Raw genomic sequence first — 14039 nt, 5'->3', positions numbered from 1 at the left:
TATACTCCAGACCAGAATAATACTAAGTCACCAGTGCTGTGCTCCAAAGCTGTTTTTTGGAGGGTTCAGCAGGACCAGGGAAATCTGCTTTTGAACTAGGCTGGTTGGATAATTAAGTGCAGTGAAGGCTGAGGTGAGAATGGTGTGTATCGCTGTTAAGATTCTGCATCCAAACAAATACATTTGCCTCAAATGCCAAGGCTGTATGGGAAGGACTCTTTGACCATGGAAAGTATAGCAATTGTCAAAACGTAAGTACTGTTGTCTTTTGGTAGGTTTAACGTGGACGGAAGTGTGTAGCTGGCCTTCAGTGAGGATGAGTTCAACATCAACAAAATTGGTATGGGATTTGGAAGAGGACCATGTGAAATTTAATTGGGAGAAGGTATTCAGAGATTCCAGGAATTTTAGCAGGTCAACCTTAGCATGAGTCGACTGACGTGAAAATGGTAGTGTATTGCTGTAAAGAGAGTGTATCCAAACAAGGCTATTGCTGTAAAGAGTCTGCCTCTGAACATTTTTGGTATAGAATAATTAATATGTGCCTGCAGGCTGACGTTATTCTGTAACACAATGTCAAGGAACTTAATGGGTATTTCTGCATTCTCTAAGATTCTATTTTTGTAGGAAATATCAAACATTGGAAAATCCAGGATGGAATGTAACAATAGTATGAAAAGGATAGCTGCTACTCACCATATAGCAGAGATGTTGAGTCACAGATAGGTACAACAACAACCAGAAAGAAAGAAAGAGTGTTTTTGTTGTGCCTATCTGCGACTCGCCATCTCCGCTGTGTGGTTTGTAGGAAATATTTAATTCTTGCTTTTTTTTTCTATATTCATAGATAGTTTATTGGCATTGTACCAGTCAGACAGAATATCTGTTTTGTGTAACGCAGTGTTAATAGTGTTGTTGTTGAGAGAGCTGGATGTCATACTTATCATTTGCATATAAATAGCACTTCGACAAATCATCTGTTATATTGCCTGAAAAGTCATTCATGGACAATATGAAGAGAAGGGAGCCCAAGATGTCCATGACTGACATATAAGAAATGGGAATAACTGTTGTTGGAGAAATACACTCCTGGAAATTGAAATAAGAACACCATGAATTCATTGTCCCAGGAAGGAGAAACTTTATTGACACATTCCTGGGGTCAGATACATCACATGATCACACTGACAGAACCACAGGCACATAGACACAGGCAACAGAGCATGCACAATGTCGGCACTAGTACAGTGTATATCCACCTTTCGCAGCAATGCAGCCTGCTATTCTCCCATGGAGACGATCGTAGAGATGCTAGATGTAGTCCTGTGGAACGGCTTGCCATGCCATTTCCACCTGGCGCCTCAGTTGGACCAGCGTTCGTGCTGGACGTGCAGACCGTGTGAGATGACGCTTCATCCACTCCCAAACATGCTCAATGGGGGACAGATCCGGAGATCTTGCTGGCCAGGGTAGTTGACTTACACCTTCTAGAGCACGTTGGGTGGCACGGGATACATGCGGACGTGCGTTGTCCTGTTGGAACAGCAAGTTCCCTTGCCGGTCTAGGAATGGTAGAACGATGGGTTCGATGATGGTTTGGATGTACCGTGCACTATTCAGTGTCCCCTCGACGATCACCAGAGGTGTACGGCCAGTGTAGGAGATCGCTCCCCACACCATGATGCTGGGTGTTGGCCCTGTGTGCCTCGGTCGTATGCAGTCCTGATTGTGGCGCTCACCTGTACGGCGCCAAACACGCATACGACCATCATTGGCACCAAGGCAGAAGCGACTCTCATCGCTGAAGACGACATGTCTCCATTCGTCCCTCCATTCACGCCTGTCGCGACACCACTGGAGGCGGGCTGCACGATGTTGGGGCGTGAGCGGAAGACGGCCTAACGGTGTGCGGGACCGTAGCCCAGCTTCATGGAGACGGTTGCGAATGGTCCTCGCCGATACCCCAGGAGCAACAGTGTCCCTAATTTGCTGGGAAGTGGCGGTGCGGTCCCCTACGGCACTGCGTAGGATCCTACGGTCTTGGCGTGCATCCGTGCGTCGCTGCGGTCCGGTCCCAGGTCGACGGGCACGTGCACCTTCCGCCGACCACTGGCGACAACATCGATGTACTGTGGAGACCTCACGCCCCACGTGTTGAGCAATTTGGCGGTACGTCCACCCGGCCTCCCGCATGCCCACCATACGCCCTCGCTCAAAGTCCGTCAACTGCACATACGGTTCACGTCCACGCTGTCGCGGCATGCTACCAGTGTTAAAGACTGCGATGGAGCTCCGTATGCCACGGCAAACTGGCTGACACTGACGGCGGCGGTGCACAAATGCTGCGCAGCTAGCGCCATTCGACGGCCAACACCGCGGTTCCTGGTGTGTCCGCTGTGCCGTGCGTGTGATCATTGCTTGTACAGCCTTCTCGCAGTGTCCGGAGCAAGTATGGTGGGTCTGACACACCGGTGTCAATGTGTTCTTTTTTCCGTTTCCAGGAGTGTAGTTTGAGTTCTACTGGATAAATATGATTTGTTAATTTCAGCAACAGGGTCAGAAAAACCTACAGTTTTTAGTTTGAGCACTAGAATATTGTGGGACACAGTGTCAAAGGCTTTTCTTAAGTCAAAAAACTTTGTATTTACATTAAATTTTCCTTCCTTTGCCTCAAGACAGTTAGCTATACAGTTCATAACAGCATCACTGGTTGATAAATTTTTTCTAAATCTGAACCGGCTGGAGAGTAGCTGATTATTTAAGTAAATAAAAAAACGTTGTATTTGAGCACACATTAACTTTTCAATACCCTTATTGAAAACAGATACAAGTGAAACTGGCATGAAGCTGATAGCCAAATTTTTGTCACCTTTTTTGTAGCTGAAATTACTTTGACTACTTTCAGTTTTTCTCGAAAACAGCCTACATCAAATCACTTATTAACTATGTGAAAAGGTCCTGTGCTATACTATAACTACTAAGTTTCAGTATCTTGGAATTAATATTGTAGGAACCAAATGAATCACTATTACTAAGTGAAAGAATGGTTGAATGCACATCTCCTACTGAAACATGTTCAAAAGCCAAGATCTCTTTCACACAAATATTACAATTACTCAGAATTTACTCATTCTCAGAATTTACACCCCTGAGTCCAAATATTATGATAAATAATAGAAGGAGAGGCTACAATAAACAACTGAAGCAACGAAACTAGCAGCTTCAATGGTAAATCCAGTAACTGCAAGACTGACATCAACAAAAGTTGCAGCATTTCATTTAACAAGATAAACCAACATTGTCAGCGTCTCCACACCATCATTTCCTAGTTGTGTTGAAACAAACAAAGATTGAGAAACTCTCCAATGTCAGTTAATACATTATCAGATAAAATGCAACACCCTCAAGGACAAGGCCATTTTATTAATAAGTGAGGTCACATGTAGTTCATAATTATAGGAGTATATGATAACAGATTCAGACCAAATGAAACATCACAGTGAATGGTGCCCAAACCATTGCACCAATATGCAATGTACCCCCCCTCTGGCAGTAATGAAGGGATGTATCACATGCAGACAATCATAAAGGTGCAGAATGGAATCTTCAGATAGATTGTCCCAAGCATTTTGCACCTCTTGTTGCAACTCAAAAAGTGGTTCTTCCAGGTCATGAAGAATGAATAAGTTCCTCCTCCATCATGTCCCATATGTATTCAGTTGGCAAGAGATCTGGTTATTTTGCTGGCCAGGCCAGTTGTTATGCCCCTCAAAGGGTATATTGCATCACAGCAGCCATATGTAGACATGCATTGTCCTTCTGAAAAAGCACATCACCTTCCTGCCAAAGAATTGGCAGAAACATGGGGAGAACAGGTTTTGCATTGTAGCAGTCACTGTTTACTTTATCCTGCAGAAACACCAAATGTGATTGTGAGTAGTAACTGATGGCTCCCCACCCCCGCACCATGAAACCTGGGATGGTACTTCTGTGTCACGGGCAAATGCACTCTGGACTGGGCATCTCACCAGCTCCATGACTTGCATACAGACAGAACTTACTCTCAATACTGAAGATAACAGAGTGGAAATGTCTGCACAGTGCATCGACCTTGATGTGGAACTGTACTACATGGATATTCACAGCCTCATCTACATGTGTGGGAATATTCCACAAACCACCGATACATTGCACCCAATGTGTGCAGCTGTCTGTCAGTACATTGATCCAGCTTGCTGCATGCCTACAGTGCAACCCTGTTCAAAGGGGTGAAGCTGTTCAACAGAAGTAGCCACTTGTCAGTCGGGTATGGATGTACCCTTTTGAATGTTGTAAACACTGTTCACCTCAAAACTCAGTGCAGTTACTGTTTGCAGAGTAAAAACAAAGGGTGCACAGGCAGGCCTTCTGAGTGCTATCTACTCATTGATGACCATGACAAATGAGTCACTAATGCTATAACCCCTCAGAATGCACCGATTATATTCTGGTGCCACTGAGTGCAGTGCATTGAGGGTGTTGCACTTTTTTTTCTAGAGTTTATTACGCTTCCTGGCATGTAGGCGTATATTTTTGATGCTATTTCAAAATTAACCTAGCAATCCCCTAGGTCATAGATTTATGAATTTATTTTTTAGTTAAAGCCTGTAATGGATACCAGCAGTTTAACAATTGGTGAAATTTGCAATTTTTTGTCAAATAATTGTTATTAACAAAATCCTTATAGTGGAGAACAAACAAACATATCATGTTTACATTGCTGATTAAAAATGTCTTAATTAATATTAAACAATTGAAAATCCAGGATGGAAAGTAACAGTATTGTGTAGAGGAAAGTTGCTACTCACCAATAGTGGAGATGTTGAGTCACAGATAGGCATAACAAAGAGAGTGTCACAAATATAAGTAAAGCCTTTGTCAAAATCAGATGACAAACACACACATACACACTCATGCAAATGCAACCCACACACTCATTACTCAGTCAGCCAAAGGCAAACAAAGCTTTATCTCATATATTCATCCTCTTTCAGCCAAAATTATGATAATCCTCAGAAAAACTACACCAAAAAAAATCTTTTAGCCACCATAAAAACTCAAAGATATGTTTAGCTTATTAAAAGACAAACTGCAACTGCAAATACCCAATGTCTATAGCATCCTTTGTAAGTGTAGTCTTGAATACACTGGGCAAACACAGTGCTATATCTCACAATGCTGCATGAAACATATGAGATGCATATGTTTGGGGCATGAAGATTAGTCAGCAGCTTCAAATAAGGACATCTGTTTGAGTCTGAGAAAACAAAAATGTTGTGCTGAACTAGTGGCCTTTGGGAGTGCATTATCAAACACTCATTGAGATAGGGCTCCATGACAACTTCAACAACTGGAATGAGGGCTACCAACTAACTTCAGGATGGAGCCCTAAGCTAGTAGCTATATGATGAGACTGTGACCAGAAGTTGATGCTTCATGAGCCTGGGAAAGATGGATTACACCAAGAGTTGGACAGTAGTCTGTCCCCAAGCATGGGTTGCCAACCCCCAAAGTAGTGAGAAGGGGTGAGGCCTGGGGAGAGGTGGCCTTAACTTAAGTATATATAGGGAGTGCCTGCGTAATGGCACACATTAAAACTTTGAGGAATTAAAGTGCAGCCATCCAGATGGAAAGCTGAGAAGATTTCATCAGCAGTATATGAGAAAGTCTACATTGACATGTAACATATACCCCAATTTGGATAGGATGATGAACAAGAAGTTTAAGCTCACATAACATTAAGATCAAGGGCTCTTTCTTATTTGTGGAGTGCTTGCTACTCCATTCCTGACAGTAGATGTCAAAGCAGAGTTATATTGCTTACAGAAAAAGGAAAATGTATTTTACTTTCAGTTAGTCCATGTTCACTTATGCATAATATGTCTGGGGTCTGTAACATTCAGCAGAATGTTTGCAGATGTCTGCAAAATCATTAGATGCAAGGGAAACTAATATGGCCTGAAGGGGGTGAAAAATCATACACTCCAGCTGGAAAAGAAAAGTATAAGCACCATACAAAAAAAGATGATACTAAAGAATTTGCCCCAGAATACAGCTCACAACATGTAAACTAAACAAAAGAAAAATTACATAAAAGTACTTCATCAAAATATTCAATACTTTGGTAACAAAAAATTAGAAGCAGAAGTACTCCTGAGTGCAGTAAGACCAGACATACACTCCTGGAAATGGAAAAAAGAACACATTGACACCGGTGTGTCAGACCCACCATACTTGCTCCGGACACTACGAGAGGGCTGTACAAGCAATGATCACATGCACAGCACAGCGGACACACCAGGAACCGCGGTGTTGGCCGTCAAATGGCGCTAGCTGCGCAGCATTTGTGGACCGCTGCCATCAGTGTCAGCCAGTTTGCCGTGGCATACAGAGCTCCATCGCAGTCTTTAACACTGGTAGCATGCCGCGACAGCGTGGACGTAAACAGTATGTGCAGTTGACGGACTTTGAGCGAGGGCGTATGGTGGGCATGCGGGAGGCCGGGTGGACGTACCACCGAATTGCTCAACATGTGGGGCGTGAGGTCTCCACAGTACATCGATGTTGTCGCCAGTGGTCGGCGGAAGGTGCACGTGCCCGTCGACCTGGGACCGGACCGCAGCGACGCACGGATGCACGCCAAGACCGTAGGATCCTACGCAGTGCCGTAGGGGACCGCACCGCCACTTCCCAGCAAATTAGGGACACTGTTGCTCCTGGGGTATCGGCGAAGACTATTCGCAACTGTCTCCATGAAGCTGGGCTACGGTCCCGCACACCATTAGGCCGTCTTCCGCTCACGCCCCAACATCATGCAGCCCGCCTCCAGTGGTGTCGCGACAGGCGTGAATGGAGGGACGAATGGAGACGTGTCGTCTTCAGCGATGAGAGTCGCTTCTGCCTTGGTGCCAATGATGGTCGTATGCGTGTTTGGTGCCGTGCAGGTGAGCACCACAATCAGGACTGCATACGACCGAGGCACACAGGGCCAACACCCGGCATCATGGTGTAGTGAGCGATCTCCTACACTGGCCGTACACCTCTGGCGATCGTCGAGGGGACACTGAATAGTGCACGGTACATCCAAACCATCATCGAATCCATCGTTCTACCATTCCTAGACCGGCAAGGGAACTTGCTGTTCCAACAGGACAATGCACGTCCGCATGTATCCCGTGCCACCAAACGTGCTCTAGAAGGTGTAAGTCAACTACCCTGGCCAGCAAGATCTCCAGATCTGTCCCCCATTGAGCATGTTTGGGACTGGATGAAGCGTCGTCTCACGCGGTCTGCACGTCCAGCACGAACGCTGGTCCAACTGAGGCGCCAGGTGGAAATGGCATGGCAAGCAGTTCCACAGGACTACATCCAGAATCTCTACGATCGTCTCCATGGGAGAATAGCAGCCTGCATTGCTGCGAAAGGTGGATATACACTGTACTAGTGCCGACATTGTGCATGCTCTGTTGCCTGTGTCCATGTGCCTGTGGTTCTGTCAGTGTGATCATGTGATGTATCTGACCCCAGGAATGTGTCAATAAAATTTCCCCTTCCTGGGACAAGGAATTCACAGTGTTCTTATTTCAATTTCCAGGAGCGTATTATGCATAAGTGAACATGGACTAACTGAAAGTAAAATACATAATGTGGCTATAAAGGACTACAAACTAGCTAGTTACTTCTGCAGATCTAAATATAAGGGTAGTGGCGTTTGTATATATATTAAAACAGGTACTCTATCAAAGAATGTAAACAGTGAACCTGCTACATTTCCCATAGCTAGAGAAAAATACTTTGAAGTTAATGGTATAGTGGCAGAGGATTTTAGAGTGTTTTGTGTGTACAGGTCACCATGTGGCAATATTAGCATCTTTCTAAAAAAAATTGCTAGCTTATTGAGAATGAACATGGGAAAAGACACAAAAATAAGACAGGATTTTGAAGAATTGTTAATACAGCATAACATGAAAGTGACAATAACTGCACCAACAAGAGTGACTTCACAAAGTGAGACAATTATTGACAACATAATTACTAAAATGTGTAACTATGAGTCACATGTAGTTCAGACAGAAATATCTGATCATCATGGACATCTAATCAGCTTTTGCATAAGTAATGACTCAGTATCAGAACCAAAACAAACAACCAAAGAAATTAGGATCATCAGTGAACAAAATATCAACACCTTTAGAACAATGTTAAGTAAGGAAACCTGGAGTGAAACCCTACAGGCCCAGAGCGTAAATGAAAAATATGATGCATTTATTTCAACAATTAAGTAACATTTTAATGTAGGATTTCCCAAAGTAAAGAGAAAAGAAAGGCAGTAAGATCAAACACAGTGGATTACCAGTGAAATACTAGAACAGTGAAGGAAGCTTCAGGACATGAGGTGGATGGGTGAAGCTGAAAACTATAAAATGTTAAAAAAGAAGTATAGAAAAACAATAAGAGAAGCGAAAGCAAGAGCAATTGACACCACTATAGCGAACTCAAAAAACAAGGCAAAGGCAACTTGGAATGCAATCAATGCTGAAAGAAAGGAAAAAGATGGGTCAAACAAAGAAGAAGTTATTAGGTCAATTAAAATAAACAACACAGTGGTCACAGATGGTATGGAAATAGCAAACGTACTGAATAATAACTATATCAGTGTAGTAGAAAACCTAAAATTGGAACAAAATAGTCAAAAACAGAAGGATATTAAGGTACCAAAAAGATCATGCAGTACTATGTTCTTAAGACCAGTCACAGAAGATGAATTACAGAAAACTATACAGAAACTGAAGTCCAAGAAATCAGCTGGTGATGATGAAATATCAAATCATGTAATAAAGCTGGTATGTGAGGAGATAATAAAACCACTGAAGAACATAGCAAACTGTTCTTTCAGAGATGCAATTTTTCTAGAAAAACTGAAGATAACAAAGGTAGTGCCAGTGTACAAGAAAGGGTGTAGGGATGATCCCAACATCTACAGACCAGTTTCAGTGATATGAGGTTTCTCAAAAATCCTAGAAATGCTTATGTATACCAGATTAGTTAACTATTTGGACAAACCTAACATTCTCATGCCCTCACAACATGGTTTCAGAAAGGGTAAATCTACAGAATCAGCAATTGTCAGTCTAACAGAATACATTTTACAGTCCTTGGACGAGAAAAATGTTGTCTCTGCAATGTTTCTGGATCTTTCAAAGGCATTTGACACCATTGACCATGAAATGCTGATACAAAAATTAAGCAACTATGGCATTCGGGGGCAACCAGGTGAATGGATAAAATCATACTTGTGCAACCGCATGATCATTAGGAAACTCGTACCAATCATAAACCAAATCCATCAAATATGGAGTGCTGCAGGGTTTGGTAATGGGGTCATTGTTATTTAATATATTTGTTAATGATATAGGTGTTGAGGAGGAAGAAAAGAAAATATTGTATGCTGATGACATGACAATGCTAAATAGTGACCAAAATATGGAACATCTTGAGAGAAGAGCATACATATCTGCAAATGTCACAGCTCAATGGCTGTTGGAAAATGAACTGGTTATAAATCTATAAAGACTATGTATGCAGTGTTTAAAAACAAGGAAAAGGCTGTAGACTTGGATTTAGAGGGTGATGGAACAAGGCTGGAAGAAGTAGAATCTGCTAGATTATTAGGTATTCTTGTGGATAATGAACTGAAATGGAAAAAACATATTAATAATGTCTGTAAGAAACTGAGCTCTGTCATATTCTTAATGATGCAGCTATCACAGTATTCAGACAAGAACCTTCTGTGTGCAGTGTATCATGGACTTTTCGAACTATACTTACGGTATGGAGTGACTGTGTGGGGAAACTCAAACAAACAAGAGACAAAACGAGTGTTCACATTATATATATATATATATATATATATATATATATATATATATATATATATATATATATATATATATATTAAAAAAAAAAAAAAAGGGGGGGAAAGACCCCAGTACTATGGTATCAGACTACTAAGATGTTGCAGAATACTTATGCCATTAAATTTGTATATATTGTTACTCATTAACAGTAATGTAAAAATGTAAGCTAAAGGTGTAGAAAAATAAGTGATAAGGAATGTTAACACCTTGACATGTCCCATATTACACGTACATTTACTGTACACAATGTAATCTTACAGGATCAAATAAAATTCAGTTCAATTAAATTAAATTCAAAGAATAAAAATATAATTAAGCCAGTTTTCTTCAGTCAATGTGCTCTATGCTACAGTGATTAAACAAAGCTAGGTGGCACACAGAAATCATTTGTTGATTTTGGAGTAGAGATTATCACACAGATAACTACATATTCAGCATCTTATCAGAAGAAATAATACCAAAGACATCTTACAGCTAATACTTTCTACATCTACATCATACTCTGCAAGCCACCTAATGGTGTGTGGCAGAGGGTACTTCTGTAATCACTAACCGATCCCCCTTTCCTGTTCCATTTGTGAATGGTGCATGGGAAGAATGACTGTTGATAAGCATGTGTATTAGCTCTAATTGCTTTAATTTTATGATGGTGATCATCTTGTGAGATGTATGTGGGACAAATTAATATGAGGGAGTATTGGAAAGTAACTAACAATGATTTTTTTCTCCTCTGGTACTGCAGCTGTAATGTTTAAATCTTATGATGATGCAGTTTACACTACAGAGGATATTTTATTTTCATGTGTAGCTCTAGCAAGAGAAGTTTGAACTATGAAACATTGAAAAGGCAGTGCTTGTAAGGATAACTGATCATAATATATCACACAATTTACTATGAAATATACAGTTCGGCTTTAGAAGTTGTTTAATGACAGAAAATGCTATATTTTCTTTTCTCTGTGAGGTAATGGATGGGTTCAACAGAAGGCATATTTTTTGATTTAACTAAGACATTCGATTGTGTTGATCACAAAATATTGCTCCAGAAGTTGGACCATTACTGAATATGGGGAGTAGCTCACAGTTGGTTCACCTCTTACTTTAACAACAGGCAGCAAAAGGTCATCATTCACAACGTTGATAACGGCTGTGATGTGGTATGTGAGTGGGGTAATGTCAAGTGGAGGTACCCCAGGGATCAGTGTTGAGGCCACTCCTGTTCCTTATTTATATAAGTGATATGCCCTCCAGTATTATGGGTAATTCTAAAATATTTCTGTTTGCTAATGACACTAGCTTGTTAGTAAAGGATGTTGCATGCAACATTGGCTCATTTTCAAATAGTGCAGTACATGACCTAAGTTCGTGGCTTGTAGAAAATAAACTAACGCTAAATCACAGTAAGACTCAGTTTTCACAGTTTCTAACACACAATTCAACAAAACCTGACGTTTTCATTTCATAGAATGGGCATACAATTAGTGAAACTGAACAGTTCAAATTTCTAGGTGTTCAGGTAGATAGTAAGCTGTCATGGAAACCCATATTCAGGATCTTGTTCAAAGAATTAATACTGCCATTTTTACTATTTGACCGGTATCAGAAGTGAGTGATTGTTTGACACAAAAATTAGTCTACTTTGCTTATTTTCATTCACTTATGTTGTATGGTATTACATTTTGAGGTATCTCTTCCCATTCTAATAGGATATTTTTGGCTCTGAAATGGGTGGTTTGGGCAATAAGTAGTGTAAGTTCACGAACCTCTTGTCGACCCCTGTTCACGAGTCTCGGTATTTTGACATTGGCCTCTCAATATATATATTCCTTACTGTCATTTCTTGTTAACAAAACTAGCTTATTCCCAAAAATAAGCAGCTTTCAGTTGGTTAATACTTGGCATAAATCAAACTTGCATTTGGATTGGAATTCCTTAACTCTTGTGCAGAAATCTTAGCAGTAATCCGCATGCTTTCAAATCGTAACTGAAGAGTTTCCTCATGGGTCACTCCTTCTATTCTGTCGAGGAGTTCCTTGAAAAATGAAGCTGATTCTTATTGTATTGTTGATTGCGTTTACTTCAACTTATGGACTGACTTTTTTCGGGCTCATGAACATTTACTTTTATCTGTTATTACTTTTACGTTGTAATTTCATGTACTGGCACGTTCCATGACCTTGGAGATTTGCTCCTCAGTTTGGTCCTACAGAACTTGATGTGAATAAGTAAAAAATGAAAAAAGATAGGATTATGAGTAGTACAGCAATATCATGATATCACCATGTTGTCTCCATTATTGGTATGACCGCTGCACCTAACAGGGAAAGCTACCACACTGGTGACCCGCAACAACTGTGACATACGCATGAAGTGAAGCGAAACATTTCGTTCCATATCATAATAGTGCACAGTAACAATGCAACCATCTTGCGACAGTTGCAACATACACTCCTGGAAATTGAAATAAGAACACCGTGAATTCATTGTCCCAGGAAGGGGAAACTTTATTGACACATTCCTGGTGTCAGATACATCACATGATCACACTGACAGAACCACAGGCACATAGACACAGGCAACAGAGCATGCACAATGTCGGCACTAGTACAGTGTATATCCACGTTTCGCAGCAATGCAGGCTGCTATTCTCCCATGGAGATGATCGTAGAGATGCTGGATGTAGTCCTGTGGAACTGCTTGCCATGCCATTTCCACCTGGCGCCTCAGTTGGACCAGCATTCGTGCTGGACGTGCAGACCGCGTGAGACGACGCTTCATCCAGTCCCAAACATGCTCAATGGGGGACAGATCTGGAGATCTTGCTGGCCAGGGTAGTTGACTTACACCTTCTAGAGCACGTTGGGTGGCACGGGATACATGCGGACGTGCATTGTCCTGTTGGAACAGCAAGTTCCCTTGCCGGTCTAGGAATGGTAGAACGATGGGTTCGATGACGGTTTGGATGTACCGTGCACTATTCAGTGTCCCCTCGACGATCACCAGAGGTGTACGGCCAGTGTAGGAGATCGCTCCCCACACCATGATGCCGGGTGTTGGCCCTGTGTGCCTCGGTCGTATGAAGTCCTGATTGTGGTGCTCACCTGCACGGCACCAAACACGCATACGACCATCATTGGCACCAAGGCAGAAGCGACTCTCATCGCTGAAGACGACATGTCTCAATTCGTCCCTCCATTGTCGAGACACCACTGGAGGCGGGCTGTACGATGTTGGGGTGTGAGCGGAAGACGGCCTAACGGTGTGCGGGACCGTAGCCCAGCTTCTTGGAGACGGTTGCGAATGGTCCTCGCCGATACCCCAGGAGCAACAGTGTCCCTAATTTGCTGGGAAGTGGCGGTGCGGTCCCCTACGGCACTGCGTAGGATCCTACGGTCTTGGCGTGCATCCGTGCGTCGCTGCAGTCCGGTCCCAGGTCGACGGGCACGTGCACCTTCCGCCGACCACTGGCGACAACATCGATGTACTGTGGAGACCTCACGCCCCACGTGTTGAGCAATTCGGTGGTACGTCCACCCGGCCTCCCGCATGCCCACTATATGCCCTCGCTCAAAGTCCGTCAACTGCACATACGGTTCATGTCCACGCTGTCGCGGCATGCTACCAGTGTTAAAGACTGCGATGGAGCTCCGTATGCCACGGCAAACTGGCTGACACTGACAGCGGCGGTGCACAAATGCTGCGCAGCTAGCGCCATTCGACGGCCAACACTGCGGTTCCTGGTGTGTCCGCTGTGCGGCGCGTGTGATCATTGCTTGTACAGCCCTCTCGCAGTGTTCGGAGCAAGTATGGTGGGTCTGACACACCGGTGTCAATGTGTTCCTTTTTTCCATTTCCAGGAGTGTATCAGCATGCCCTCAAGATAGTTCACTAAAGATTGTGCACCGTCAATATAATGACTATCAACCAGTGCTCAAAAACGAACTAAATACCACTATGGGTGTTGCTTTTCAAAATGAAGCATGCTTCAGCACACCACAACAGTGCCTGTCACCAAACAATCTACTGTTGGACCTTGTACAAGATTTGGCACCAAGTGTATCAGTTCATGATACAGCAGGACAG

The sequence above is a fragment of the Schistocerca gregaria genome, chromosome 1 (genome assembly GCF_023897955.1).
Source record: "Schistocerca gregaria isolate iqSchGreg1 chromosome 1, iqSchGreg1.2, whole genome shotgun sequence".
Taxonomy (NCBI): Eukaryota; Metazoa; Arthropoda; class Insecta; order Orthoptera; family Acrididae; genus Schistocerca; species Schistocerca gregaria.
The sequence above is the reverse complement of the archived record's forward strand: the minus strand, read 5'-3'. Positions refer to the sequence as shown.